The sequence below is a fragment of the Falco biarmicus genome, chromosome 1 (genome assembly GCF_023638135.1).
Source record: "Falco biarmicus isolate bFalBia1 chromosome 1, bFalBia1.pri, whole genome shotgun sequence".
Lineage (NCBI taxonomy): Eukaryota > Metazoa > Chordata > Aves > Falconiformes > Falconidae > Falco > Falco biarmicus.
The window spans coordinates 42,231,843-42,244,980 of NC_079288.1; positions in this window are offsets into that span (position 1 = coordinate 42,231,843).

Here is a 13,138-nt window from a genome sequence, read left to right on the forward strand (position 1 = left end):
TTTCTCCTGAGGGAAATGGGGGGGGGGGGGGGGCTTTGAAACTTTGTATGGGATTTTTTTTTTTCTTTTTTTTTGGTTCTGGAAGTATAGTTTTAGAAGAAAGTAGCCACCAAAGTAATAATAGATGAATAAATGAATAGACTTATAGGCTCACTGACAGTAAACGGTTAAACAGCCAATGCTTAAAGGAAAGACCTAATTTAAAGGAATCGGTATTAAGCATTCTTTGGCAAAGGGCCAGATTTTTCTACCCCACTAAGTTCATTTGTCATTCGAAGCTTAAATTGTCTGTGAGTGGTAACACTAGAACTGGCTCTTGCACTAGGAGCTCACCGCACACGTTTCACAATTACCTATGTTCTCTCATGCCAGGGCCAGGATTGTGTGGAACATGACTCCGACTCTTCCGCTACCTTCCATTTCCTTGCCACAAACAGATGGTAATTAACCCTGTGCCAAGTTCAAGTGGTAGCAGTTTATTGAAGAGAACCACCTCTCTTCTATGCCTAAACAAAATATGAAGTGAAACTGCTAATCTTGCCCTGTGTGTTTGGCTAGAGGTGTGCAACCTCGTGCCTCTCAGGGACGGCTCTTTGCAATGGAGAATGGGGACAGGATGGGAATTGTAATTGGGGTTTTGGTTTGGCTGTGGTTGGTGTTTGGGGGTTTTTTAGATCATAGTCATTATATGCTTCATGTAGTTTGATGCCTGGCTCTTGTTTTGATGTCTTAACATTTTATTGTGAACGATTTGAATAGTCCGGCTTCTCACAGCTGGAAAATACCACCATGTAGTACATCAGAAGCAAGAAACCATTACACCAGTCATTACCTGGATGTAATGTAAGGCTGCTTGAATATTATCTTTCTGCTGTTCACTGACTAAGTAGATGCCTTTTTAACCAGCCTCATGTGCACAATCAAAATGTTCCTGACACACTCCATCGCTGTTTTATGGATGCGATAGCGGGGACTTTGCGAAGTCTCCAAACACATGGAGGGATTTGAGCTGTATGGTATATCATCTTCTCCTTCCACCTGTTCATGCACTGCATTCCATTTTATTTTAATTAAAACCTAGCAGGTGTTTCATTAGGGTTGATCCTAACAAGGATGCCAGTTTGTCAGCAAAACAAAAACAAAGTAAACCGCAACATCTTGTGCTCTTATCTCCTGGTCCTGAAGGTAGTATTTTTGTCCATATCACAGACTACTTTGCTACGTATCTAGAAACTGGTAGATGGCAGAGATTTTGTTCGTGACAGCTGGTTAATGCCTGATGACTAACTACCCATAACCATTAACAGAGCAGCAGAATGTTCACCTCTCTGCTGAATAGTCCCAGCAAAGCTTGTAGGCATACCGTTAGCTCTGTTAAATCACTCTTCATCACAGAACCAAATTCTTCCCTGCATCTTTATTAAGCCTGATCTGAGAAATAAATAATTCAGGGGACAGTGCTGAGCTTGTGAGGTCTGAGGTTGGAACTGCAGGCTTTGTTCTGGTGCACAGCACTGCATGTGACATGAGTGTATTGAAGCACATCAGGCCATCTGCTACACACGGCTGCCTTTTCAACTGGCAACACTTGAGACAGAAGAGCCAAATAGAGATGGTGCTATCAGACAGGGTCCTGGATTGTTCTACTACCTGCCTGGCTCTTAAGTGAAAGGGCTCAGTGCTGGTGTCTTGACAAAGGAAGCAAACGGTCACTTCCAGTACCAGTTAGCCAGACAGGAAAAAAGATGAATAAGCTAAAACTTCCATTTTGTTTCTGCATGTGCATGTTCTCGCTTGTTTTAGGGAAGCAAAATTACATAGCAGAAGTTTTACAGACAGAAAAAGCATTTTCCACCTGCTGCAATCACCAACAGCTGCTAAAAGATAATGAGGGGTGGGATGTTTTTTTAAAATCTTCCACCAAATGCATGAAAAGGCTGTTTAGTGACTGCCTTTAGTTAATATTTTGTAGGTTGGCTGTGGTTTTTTTAAAGTATCCAGCAAAGTCAGGGGAAGCTTCAAGCAAGTCTAAGCATGGTTCCAGAGACAGGCTGGTTTTCAACTGTCCTGTACTTACTTTAACTGTGTACTGGTGAGATGTGGTACTTGGCCATTGTAAGGATGTTTGCGTAGGAGACTGCCCACTGGGACAGGCAAAGAAGAATCTGACCTAGAGATTTCCTATCTGAGGTGCGAAGCAAATCAGCGTACTATTTAATATTCAGCTGTAACAAAGAAAAACTCACAGAAGTTGTACAGATTCCCGCTGGATCTCTGTATGCTGGAACAGGACTCTGAAACATCAGCTGAAATTGAATTGTAAGCTTGCTACCACCTCTGCTGCAAAGGGTTCTCTAATTCATGAACTCTTGAAAATTCAGTTCAGATACAGCATCTGGTTCTCATTATCAAGTTCTTCTATTAGTCTGGTTTTCTGGTACGGTTACTCAATGGTCAAGTGACTTCTCCAAGGTCAAGTAGAAAGCAAATCTTTCACTCCGGCTTCTGTCCCAGAAGACTGAGTTTGACACAGCAGGTATGTCAGGGATATTTGCCATATCTAGGGTTTTTTTCCAAAATAAGCAATAGCAAAGCCTAGAGCACCATATCAGCACATCTCTGGACAGACTCACTACTACTGCTAATGACCACACACTGGGTTTAGTCATCTAATAACAAATTCTGCACGTTTACCCTTTGTTGTGCTACATTTTTAAAGCCCCTGTATTTCAGTATGTAGTTTCAGAAGGAGGAATGGATTTAAAAAAATGGTCACAAATTTTCTTTGGTATCTGATGCACTATAAAAGACTGCTGCCTGTACTCATCAGTAACGGCAGAAGTCAAACTGGTAGCCACACACAGCTGGAGAAGAGTGTTAAATGAGTCTTCGGAGCCGAACGCTGCTAGCTAGTTGTTATTCATCAGAAGTAGTCCTAGAGTGGGACTTAAGCAGCCGTGTATTTTTAATGTTTGGTTTCAAGCATGATTTTTTTTTTCTGAGGTCTTTGTGGATCTGTTTTCTCTGTCATGATAGGATACACTTTCAGAGATTTCTCCAGTCCCAACTCTGCCTTTGTTCAACCAGTTCACAACCTCTCTTAATTCTGAATGATTACAAGTAAATTCTGGATGCACTACACATTCCTGGTTTGGAAAAAAAATACATATCTTTCAGAAACCTGATAGCCTCCTCATTTTCACATTTATACAGCTAAGTAAATCTTTCTTTTCAGCCAGCTGAATTTTGCAGACTAGAAGCTTAGGTCTAAAGCCACTCATAGAGTGGAAACCCACGTTTATAGGACCTGAAGAGCGCTTTTCACTGGCTTTCTGACAGCAGTTGGAAGCAGTGAACAAGCATAATTGAGATGGTAATCTGTCATTTTCATCAGCTTTGGAGAATTGTTTTCACACCAAGGTTACTTTTCCCTCTTAGAAAATTTACCATATAAAGGACAAGTCCTAATAGCAATACTCTGACATTTTTGTTGTATTTCCACCAAGACCAAGTAGACAAAAGTCAACACGTGCTAACGAGGAAGTCATCCGTTTACCATTCATGAAGTAATGTCTTCTCCACTGACAAAGGATGGATAGTGCTTTTTGCCAGTGTTTGAGGTTGTTCCCACTATTCCGTTCCATGCCTAATCATCAGCTTCTGGGATCTGTCAGTGCAGCTTCTCTTTGGCTGCCAATTGGAATGATTCCCACCCAGGTGACGCTGATATCTATCTAATTTGACAAGAAGCATTAGAAAATCTCAGAATTAGACAAGTGTTTCCAGAGGCTTAAAATGTGGCAATACCAACAAACTGTAATTTTTCCACATGCTGTTAAAGAATGATGAAATGGGGTTGTGAGTTGGACACTAAAATACTGGATTATAGGTACTGGAAGTGTTATACGCGAGTTGACAGAGCTTCAGGTGAAAGAGATTATATGCTTATGTGATCTCTCCTATTACAAAGAACAGGATGAAGAATTTCAGACTAGCTGTCCTGTGCTGAACACAATAGCTTGGTCTAGGCTATAGCATGTGTTATAGAAGGATGAGCAAGTTTGATTTGAAGGCAATGAGATAGAGAATTAGCCGCTTTTCTTCGTAGCATGTTTCAAAGGTTAATCACCAATTCATAGCTGAACATTCTGAAAAATGACTGCATGTTGATTCATCTGTTTCCGTCTGTACCAAATCATCAGCTATTCCAGGTTTAGATGACCTTGCAAAATATCTAAACCACAATTCTTATTTAATAATTGCATCAGTTTCACCTTTGCCATCTCCACAAACAGTAAGAGACAAAAAGAAAAAGAACACTACCGCAGTATATATTGCGGATATGTAAGGAAGGGATAAAAATCTTCATTTCAAGTTTAAGTTTGAGGGGTTTTTCTGCAGTGTATTCCGACACTGACGTTCTGATGTACTAAGACTGTGAACTTTTAATCGCTTTTTTTCATATGCATAAGCTTATCCAGGAAACTGGAGTCTGGGTGTGCCATTGTGATCTCCCACTTTTCTAAGGAAAATAGGATGAAAGTAATGGAAAGGAAAGAAGTTGTATCACACTGAAATAAATGCTTCCATGGCAAAGAGAGGATTTCATCCAAAGTGAGATGTTTTTACTTAGGTGAGCATTCTTGCTGCTTACTGGTATGGGTAATCCACACTGGGATATAGGAGAGATTTATAACCTGAAGACACAAGTTCAATTCACTTTCAGGGATGGTCTCTCTTGATCTGTGTCTGCTCAGTGCTGAATGCAAAGGAACCTGTTAAAAATTTCAAAATGGGAAAAATATATTCATACTACTTAAAGCACTATTCTGGTGGTAAGGGCTGAATTAAAGGGACAGGGGCTGAGACATTGTAGTGTTCCTAGTGTTTAGGGTTGTTTGGATCTTGTAAAAGACATCTTTTCCTTTGTTTTCTTGGCTTTATTTGTCTTAGTTTTGAAATTCTTTGGGCATTTTGAGATGTCTTTCTTCTAAAATTGGTTATATACCTGTGTGATTGAGTGATGCTATGCAGTGGAGAAAGTGAAAATACAGCTTCATGTAACTTCAGACTGGGGACTTGAGCTTCAGCTTCTTTAACTGAAGACTGACTTGAGCAAGATATAGTATACTGTAAAATAATATTCTGCATATAAGGCTAGTAATTATAACACCTGGAAGCAATATGAAACATAAGCTGGGGGGTTTAACAGCAGAGAATTAAAAAGCCCCCACATTTACATGACTAGATGACGGCAGATTGAAATTCTGTTCATTAATGACTGCAGTACTTCTTAAAATGCTCAGCATACACCTAACAAAACAACACACATCCTGGAATGTGGTGAGCTGCAGCTACTTTTATTCAGAGCAAGGTTATCAGAGCACAGAGACTGAGCCAAGACAGCCCTACTGAGACAGGAACAAGGATTAGATTTTTGTCAAAGTAAACACAGAGATAGCTAAACTGTAATTTCACAACAGAGCTGTTCTTGGCTGATTGTGTGCACTGTGCACGCACCATTTTGTAAGTCTTTTAGATGATTTTTCACATGCTGAAATGTAGCTTGGGCGGGGGAGTTTCCTAACATTAATGTTCAAGTGAAAAGAGAATCACTACAAATGGCTGGATGTTCCCACAAATCAGACGTTGCAGCCAAGATAAAAACAAATGGTTGAAACACAAAGACTTCTAGACATATCCTTGGGTTTCTTGCTCTGTCTTCCAGTCTTCAAGCTCTGTCTCAAATTTTCCTTCCTCCAGGTTGGGTGATTCCCCTTCTTTATTCTTATGTTATATTTGAGGAATATGTAGCTTAACTAAAAAGTAAGGAGCACCCAATAAGAGATAAGGGGAACTGGAGTGAAACTGTATTTCTTGAGATCCTCTGAGATGGAAAAGAACTTGAATGTGTTCTGTAAAGCTACTCTACCATATGAGGCTGGTGTCCTATACCAGTGAGAAGGGTGGTTTATTTTTTTGACCTAAGGATCAGTCACTGGCAGTATTGGCGTGGTTACGCTATTCAGTATTGTATATTCAAAAGCTGTTGTGCATAGGAAAGCATCTCGGTTTATGTTCTCCTTTTTCTGCTCTATGTGAAGCAGAACTGTGCCTAGGGTCACTGTATTCTTCCTGATGTCATACACTGCAAAACTGGCAAACGCAGCAGCCTGGCCCTCGAACGCGGGTTTAGTAGAGGTCCCTGGAAATTGCACTGGCCAGAGCAGGTCGCAGGTCATGGACCTACTGAAACAGAAGATGCTTTTGTAAGGCTCTGGGCAACCAAGTTAGGCGTCTCACAAAGCAGGCTTTGCTCCCAGGAACTCAGTTGCTTCTGCATGGAAAAAGCAAGTTCAGATGCACAATATCACAGTGCAGAATTTCACTCAAAGTGAAGTACTGTCATTTTGAAAAACAAACAATTCTTTGCAGTTTTAAAATGGACTGGGGTGACAAGGTTCTTGAGATTTGTGCAAACAGAATGTGTGACCTTCAGAAAGTTACAACAGGTCATACAACCTCCTCTTGCCCCTGAGCTCCTCAGGTTGGACATCATCTGTTACAAACCTTTTCCAGCCATTCTGCTTCAGCACAACAGCGGTTCTCCTGCAGCAAGCGTACAGGGCGTCTGGGCCCACGCTGCGCTTGAACCAGCAAGGAGCCAGCACCATTCTTCCTGGCAGGAGCCAGGTCAGCTGTCTTGAAGGCACTTATTTATTTATTTATTCATTTTTCTTCAGATTGTGCTGGGGGAGAAAAAACCTGAGCAGAGCTTATGGATGTTTGAAATGCAAATATTAATCAGATCACTTGATATTGTAGTAAAAAGCCAACTGTCTGGGGGGTGGTTGCCCTGCTGTGCCCTCTGCCAGCCAGGATCAGATGTGGTCCATGCCATCACACTTCCCTATTGACTGGCTGCAGAAAGACCCCTTTATCCCAGTGAACTTGGAGGCACAAGGGGAAGCGGATTACAAAGTAGCACTAGTGTGCAGCATAGGAATCACGTTCAGGATCGAATTATTCCCTTTGCTGTTCATTACCTCTTGCTTGCTGAGAAGTACGAGAACGCGTGCAAGCCATTTCCTCGCCTAAGCTGGCGGGCAAGAGCCGTGTCATGTGCTGAAGCCTGTAGTGAGCTTCCTTCTGCAAGTCTTTTGGGACCAGCTGGTGGAATTTCTTCTGTCAAAGCAGCACAAAGGAGTTCCATAGTTTCAGGGATAATGCATTTGGGACAGGATAATGCATTTGGGACAGCTCGATCTGCTGAGACCTACAGAGCTGCATTGTATGGAATAAAATAATGTAAATATTCCTAGAGGCAAAAGCATTATGCCGAGGAGCCATATGAAAGAGTTGGGACTTTCACAGACATAGCAGTACACTATTATGTAAATTACTACTTTGTTTGACGACTGAATTGTATTAAAACTGTCTGGAAGTTTATTGCTTGAAGCAGAGGATCCTAAGAGCTACATTTGACATCATTTAAATTACAATGATGCTGTGCGGTATGTAAAATAACTGTCTTTGTTCAGAAAGGTGTGTGCTCCTCTGGTTGTCTCCTCTCTCCTCGCAGTGATTTCAAACCCAGGCAAGATATTTTCCCATAAAATTCAGTGTTGAGCAGACAGGGGACTATTACAGAATTTTCAAAGGAAGTTGATAACAACACAAACAGCCTCTGTGAAGAGCTACATGGCAGCTGGCTTTACCTGCCTCGGGAGGAAGCTTAAAGCTGTGCTCTGTGAGAGATATCGTATGGAGGAAGCATGTTAATGAAGCCTGTTAACTGAACCTCAGCAGGAGACTGCTGCCAGAGCCAGGCACTACAGTACTGGGCCAGGTCGTGGTCCGCCTGGATGCGACAAGCTCCTGGGAGTCTGGCACTCTTGATTCTTCCTGCAGCTGCCTCCATGGTATAGCTCTGGACCAGCAAGTGGGGGATCAGACCCGAGGTGTCCCACTTATCAGCTCCCCTCATGGGAGCAGACAACTTGTATACAGTTATATGTATACTTGTGTGTGTGTATATATATACACACACACACTGTATACAACTTGTGTACAGTTACAATATACTCTGGTATTTTCTTATCCAGCATCCTGGTGTCAACCATGCGTCGCTCAGTGGCAGGGCAGCACAGCCTCCCAAGGGCAGCCCCGTGCTGGCTCAGGAGGGTGCTTTTTCTTCCTAATTCGTGTTAAGAACATGTAGGGTTGAGAACCAGTCACATCCTCGCCTGCACCTTAGAAATCCTGCTGTTCCTGGAGCTTCTAGAAACCATCTGGCTCTGCATTTTCCTCAGACCACATTTATCTTTCTCTTAAAGAGAACTGATGAGAAATCAGTGCAATTGTCAGGTCTAGGACCCTGGGGATGGCTTCCTAGGCTAGGACAGATGGTGCAAGCCGTTTGGTATTGGGGGATAGGAGGAGAATGGGGCCAATGGCTTAGCTTTTGCTGTTATATTTCCACCATGCGAGCTCTGACCCTCTAAAAATCCTCAGGGCTGGGCCTTGGGACCTTGTGGTCAGCTCTTTACCCAGGAAGATTTCATTCTTTGCTGCCATGGGGTTCATGCCAGGTTACGGTTTCTGAGCTTTGCAGAGGGACCGCTATATTTTGTTCTCAGAGCACCCACGCTGGTAGGTAATATGCAGTTAAGGTTACCTCCAGCTAGGGAAGTCTGACAGAGGCAACAGTAGTGACAAATGAGTGACCTGGAAATGCTGCCCTCCATTCAGTATGGAAATGAGAGCTCTGACCTTGAGTACCAGAAGCACATTATCTCTGCACACACAGCATGGAGATGGTGGGAGAATGTTTAGAGGGAAGCTTGGGGGCACACAGTAACATCTTGAAGGAAAATATACGTCAGATTCATGATTCAGTGCGAGTATACTTTGTAGAAAAAGACAGGTGTCTATCAAAATCTTCAAAGACACAGACGAGTGCAGCAGTTCCTTGGTTCTCGCAGTGGCTGCCCAGACTCTGCCATGCTCCATCTGTTGGCAAACTGGAGATGCAAAGCCAGCGTTTAAAGCAGTCTGCTGTCAAAACTCCGAGGCAAAGAATAAGATCCTGCCTTATTCCCACAGGTGCTTTTGCAGTCATCTTGTTGGCCCATCGCTTGCTACAGAAAGAGCTTCAGAGAAAGGCCATGTTGGCAAGCTTGTGAAAGCCTCCACCCTGGTGTGTGGCTAAGGCTTGATGTGAGGAATCTTGAGTTTTCTCAGGAGTCCAGTTCCAGTGCTCCTGTAGGAAAAGCTGGTTCAGGTTCTTGGTTGCTTCCCAGCTGAGAAGCTATGTGACTAGCAGGTTCAAAAGGGGAAGCTTGGCAGCCATCTTCTTGGAAATAGCTTTATATAAACCTTGTAACTTTTGCAGAGTGCCCCAAAAGCACACCACTGGGCAACCAGGGACTGTATGAAATATTCAGTCTTTCCATTCTCCTGCAGCTTTTCCTGCTTGCTTGGCATATGGAAGCACTAGATACGCTTGCCAATAAAGAACTCCCCTGGAAGAAATCATTTAACAAGGGATGAAAATGTGATAAATGATTTATAACCAAGGTCCCATAAGCAAAAGTGAGCGTGAGGCAGCTCTTACCCATCTGAGTGGGAACTGGCTGGAAGTTTTAATAGTCACTTGGCACTAGATCCCTCTGGGCTTTGATGTGGACAGACTTTTTCTAGCAGGCTCATTTTTACAGGCATTCATCTCTGCTGCAGCTGTTTCTGCTGTAATTTATACAGATGCTATTATTCATATGCAGTCCTGTCCCCAATATTTTTGATGTTAAAATCTTTTTGTTGTCGCTGTGTTCCAAATCAAAGGATCTATTTCTGCAAAGTATAGGTAATTCATGCAGTTTCACTTACCTGCATGCTGATGTTAAGGATCTAATTAGATGATGCCTCATCTAATTAAAAAGCTGTTATCAAAAGTCTCTTCACCCCACAGACAGCAGATAAAGTTGGTTTACCGGCTTCATTTCTAAAGTGAGGGGTAATGAATATAATTTTACTGATGAGGGATTTCTGTATGATTCCCCATGTGAACTGCACATATAATCTAATGGAGAACTAGCTGAGCTTGCGGTGACAGTCAAGTCATTTTTCATAGCAGGGCAAGACAATATCTTTTAAATCAAATTGTTACTCTCTATTAATTGCTGCAACATATTTATCTGAAACACGGTAGCTGGAGTGACAGTACTTATTAACAGCTAAGCACTTGTAAGTACGGTGGAAAAATCATAAATGAGAATTGCGAGGAACACTAGTGAGAGACAGGGGGATATTCAGTGCAGCAAGGACTTCCAGTGCCCAGGTACCTGGCTGCTGATGCTAACATCTGGCCATAGACCGTATCGGCTCTCAGTGCATCTATGGCAGCAATACATTAAGGAGGCAACCACAGCACAGACTTTTAACTTGCCTTCTCATCCACCGATGCTTGGGGCGGGACTGGTGAAGACATTTTCCTGCTTTCAGAAAAGAAAAAGATTTAAGCAGACGTGCAGCAGCTGGTGGGGGTTGTGTGTGCCAGCATGTGCACAGGGCTGTGCTCGCTTTCAGCGACTGGTTGCAGGGCAGAGCGTGTTGCCTGTGGAGATGCGGTACGCTTACTGCTCTGACCTTAGGGGAAGGAGCAAGCCACTTCTATGTAATGATAACTAGATGAAAACTTGGCTTGGGACGTGACATGAACAGAAATAGCAGACTTGGTTTTTTCACTAGAAGAAACTTGAGGCTCATAGAAAGATGTTTTCTCCCCAGTACTCGGAAGAGCAGAACCATCAGCGAGGCCTGCCAGCTTTACTGTCATTCTAGGAAAGGCTTTCATTTTGGAAAAAATGTTTTGAGGAGGGGAAAAAATATGTCCATAGTGCTTCTCAATCTTGCAGTGCATCACAGCTCTCCCAGTGCTTCATTATTCAAAGATCAACCTAAATCTAATCACCTAACCCACTTTCTCCACTTTCTAATCAGAAAATCAGCTTGGTCATGAGCTCCTAATCTGCTCCTTATTTACTTCCCCTGGCTAATGTCCACAGAAATTGTTACTGCTGCTGAAAAGTCGGCAGACTTATCTGCACCAGAGTTTGTTCCCTTACTGCATCTGTTAAATATCTTGGATGAAGGAAGAAAATATTATTCCCTCTCTCAGCAGTTAAATGCTGCACTGCATGGCTATTCGGCCAAGTCATGGAGACCAGAATAAGTTTTCAAAAACCAGATGGTTACAAACCTCTGTAAAATCTGCATGTGTTCAAATGACAAAGGCAGCACCCTTCTGAAAAGTCAAGTTAATTAATACCTGTGATTTTGTAGGAAATTAAATGCAGGAAGCATTCCCTTATACCTTGCTCCTGACTGGATGGCTGGAGCTGCAGTAATTGCCTTGTATCAGGAATGTCATTTTTCATTTCTAGCAGGTCTTGTTTAACCAGACAGGTTCTTAAATTACTGTTCATTGTCTGCTTTGTAGTGAAGCAAACCTTTCGGTATGGTTTTTCATACATGGAAGTATGAATTCAGGCAGTGGCCAACACGTACTTTGCAAAGGCAGTGCTGTGCAAAGCTCCTGCAGGCTGTGTAGCTCCACCAAAGGGCTGTTGTCCAGAAGCAGGGGGCTGCTCTTTGTTTTTCTGACTCATCTCAGCAGAAGGAACATGAAAATCATCTCACCGTTTAACGGACTTCAAAGATGTTTGCAGTTCTGTTTTGACCCGTTGCTTGGGTCCGTGAATAATTTTGTGATTGGGTAAAGAGGGGAGAAATCACTAATATTCACCTTTAACTCTTGATTATATCTCTGGGGGTTTGGTTCTGGTTCCCCAGAACCAGGATTATTCAGCTGTTGCTGACTAATAAGGGATATTTTTCAGGGGCCCAAAATTGTCAGGAAACATATCCAGAGAGACTGAGGAAAGAACAAAACAGGCTGGATTCCAAGGCCAGGAAAATTCCTTGGCGACAATGGAGTTGCGTTTTCCTGAAAAGCAGATCTTAAATTTCTATTTCAGCTGAACCCAGCACTACCCAAATGACCAGATACACCCAGCTTTAGGCATACAGGATTTTCATGGGACTTTAAATGAGGTGTGAGCTGGTCTCCCAGAAGAAAAATTACTTCTTCCCCTCTTTCCAATCTGAATAAGTCCAGTGTATTTCCCTGTGCATACTTTTTATTAGTTCTCCTTCCTTGATCCTTATATTCTTTGTATCTTGTGGATGGATTGTAGGCCATCTATGTATTTCTTCACCGTTACAGATGTAAATTCTGCTGTATAGTTCATACATTTTAAACTCCTTAACCTGTGTACAAAACATGTCCCCTTATTCCCTGCATATGTTCCATGCAGGCAAGGTTGGGGTTTTATTTATTACTGTTAAAGTCTAACATAATTCTCATGAAAATTTAAAAAATCTGCTAATGCAGATGACTAGTGTGTGACAGATTTTCATCAAATATGCTTTATTCATTTACAGATGTTTAAAGGAGCGATGTGCTAAGAGCACTGAACTGATTCAATCCAGTGCTAAGCCCTCTGACAACAATGTGAATGTGTAATTCTTGTGGCGAGGGCTCCACAGAAGTGTTCCCATTAATATCTCGTCCCTGGCATCAGTGGGGCTTAAGTAATAGGAAACTGGCATATTTATTCACCACCTAAATTTTTAAATAGCAAACATTTTTAAAGCACTTGCTGAAATATTTAAGCCAGGCAAATAGATGATGGATGACAGGGAGAAAAAATGCCTTGATTTATTGAAGAAAAGGGAATTTAAGAGCTCAGTGTGAAGAACTTTCTAGTTAAACTGACAAGTGATAATCCTCTAATTGAATTGTTCATGCCAGGTTATTGAATTTGCGAATCTTTAAAGGAGTTCCAGCCCAAGGTTGTAATCTGAGCCGTCTAACCCTTGCAAATGTCATTCACTGGCAGAGGTCAGTCTAGAAAGGTTTACAGAGCTGTCTGCAAGTTCACTCAAAACAGCTTCTTGGCAAGGATGGATTAAGAGGCTCTAATGTGCTAACGCGGCAGCCTACCATCGCCTTCGTTTTCTGCTGGCAGTGGGAGAGAGAAGTCAGGTTTCAGGCTCATGAGCTGTCAGACTCCAC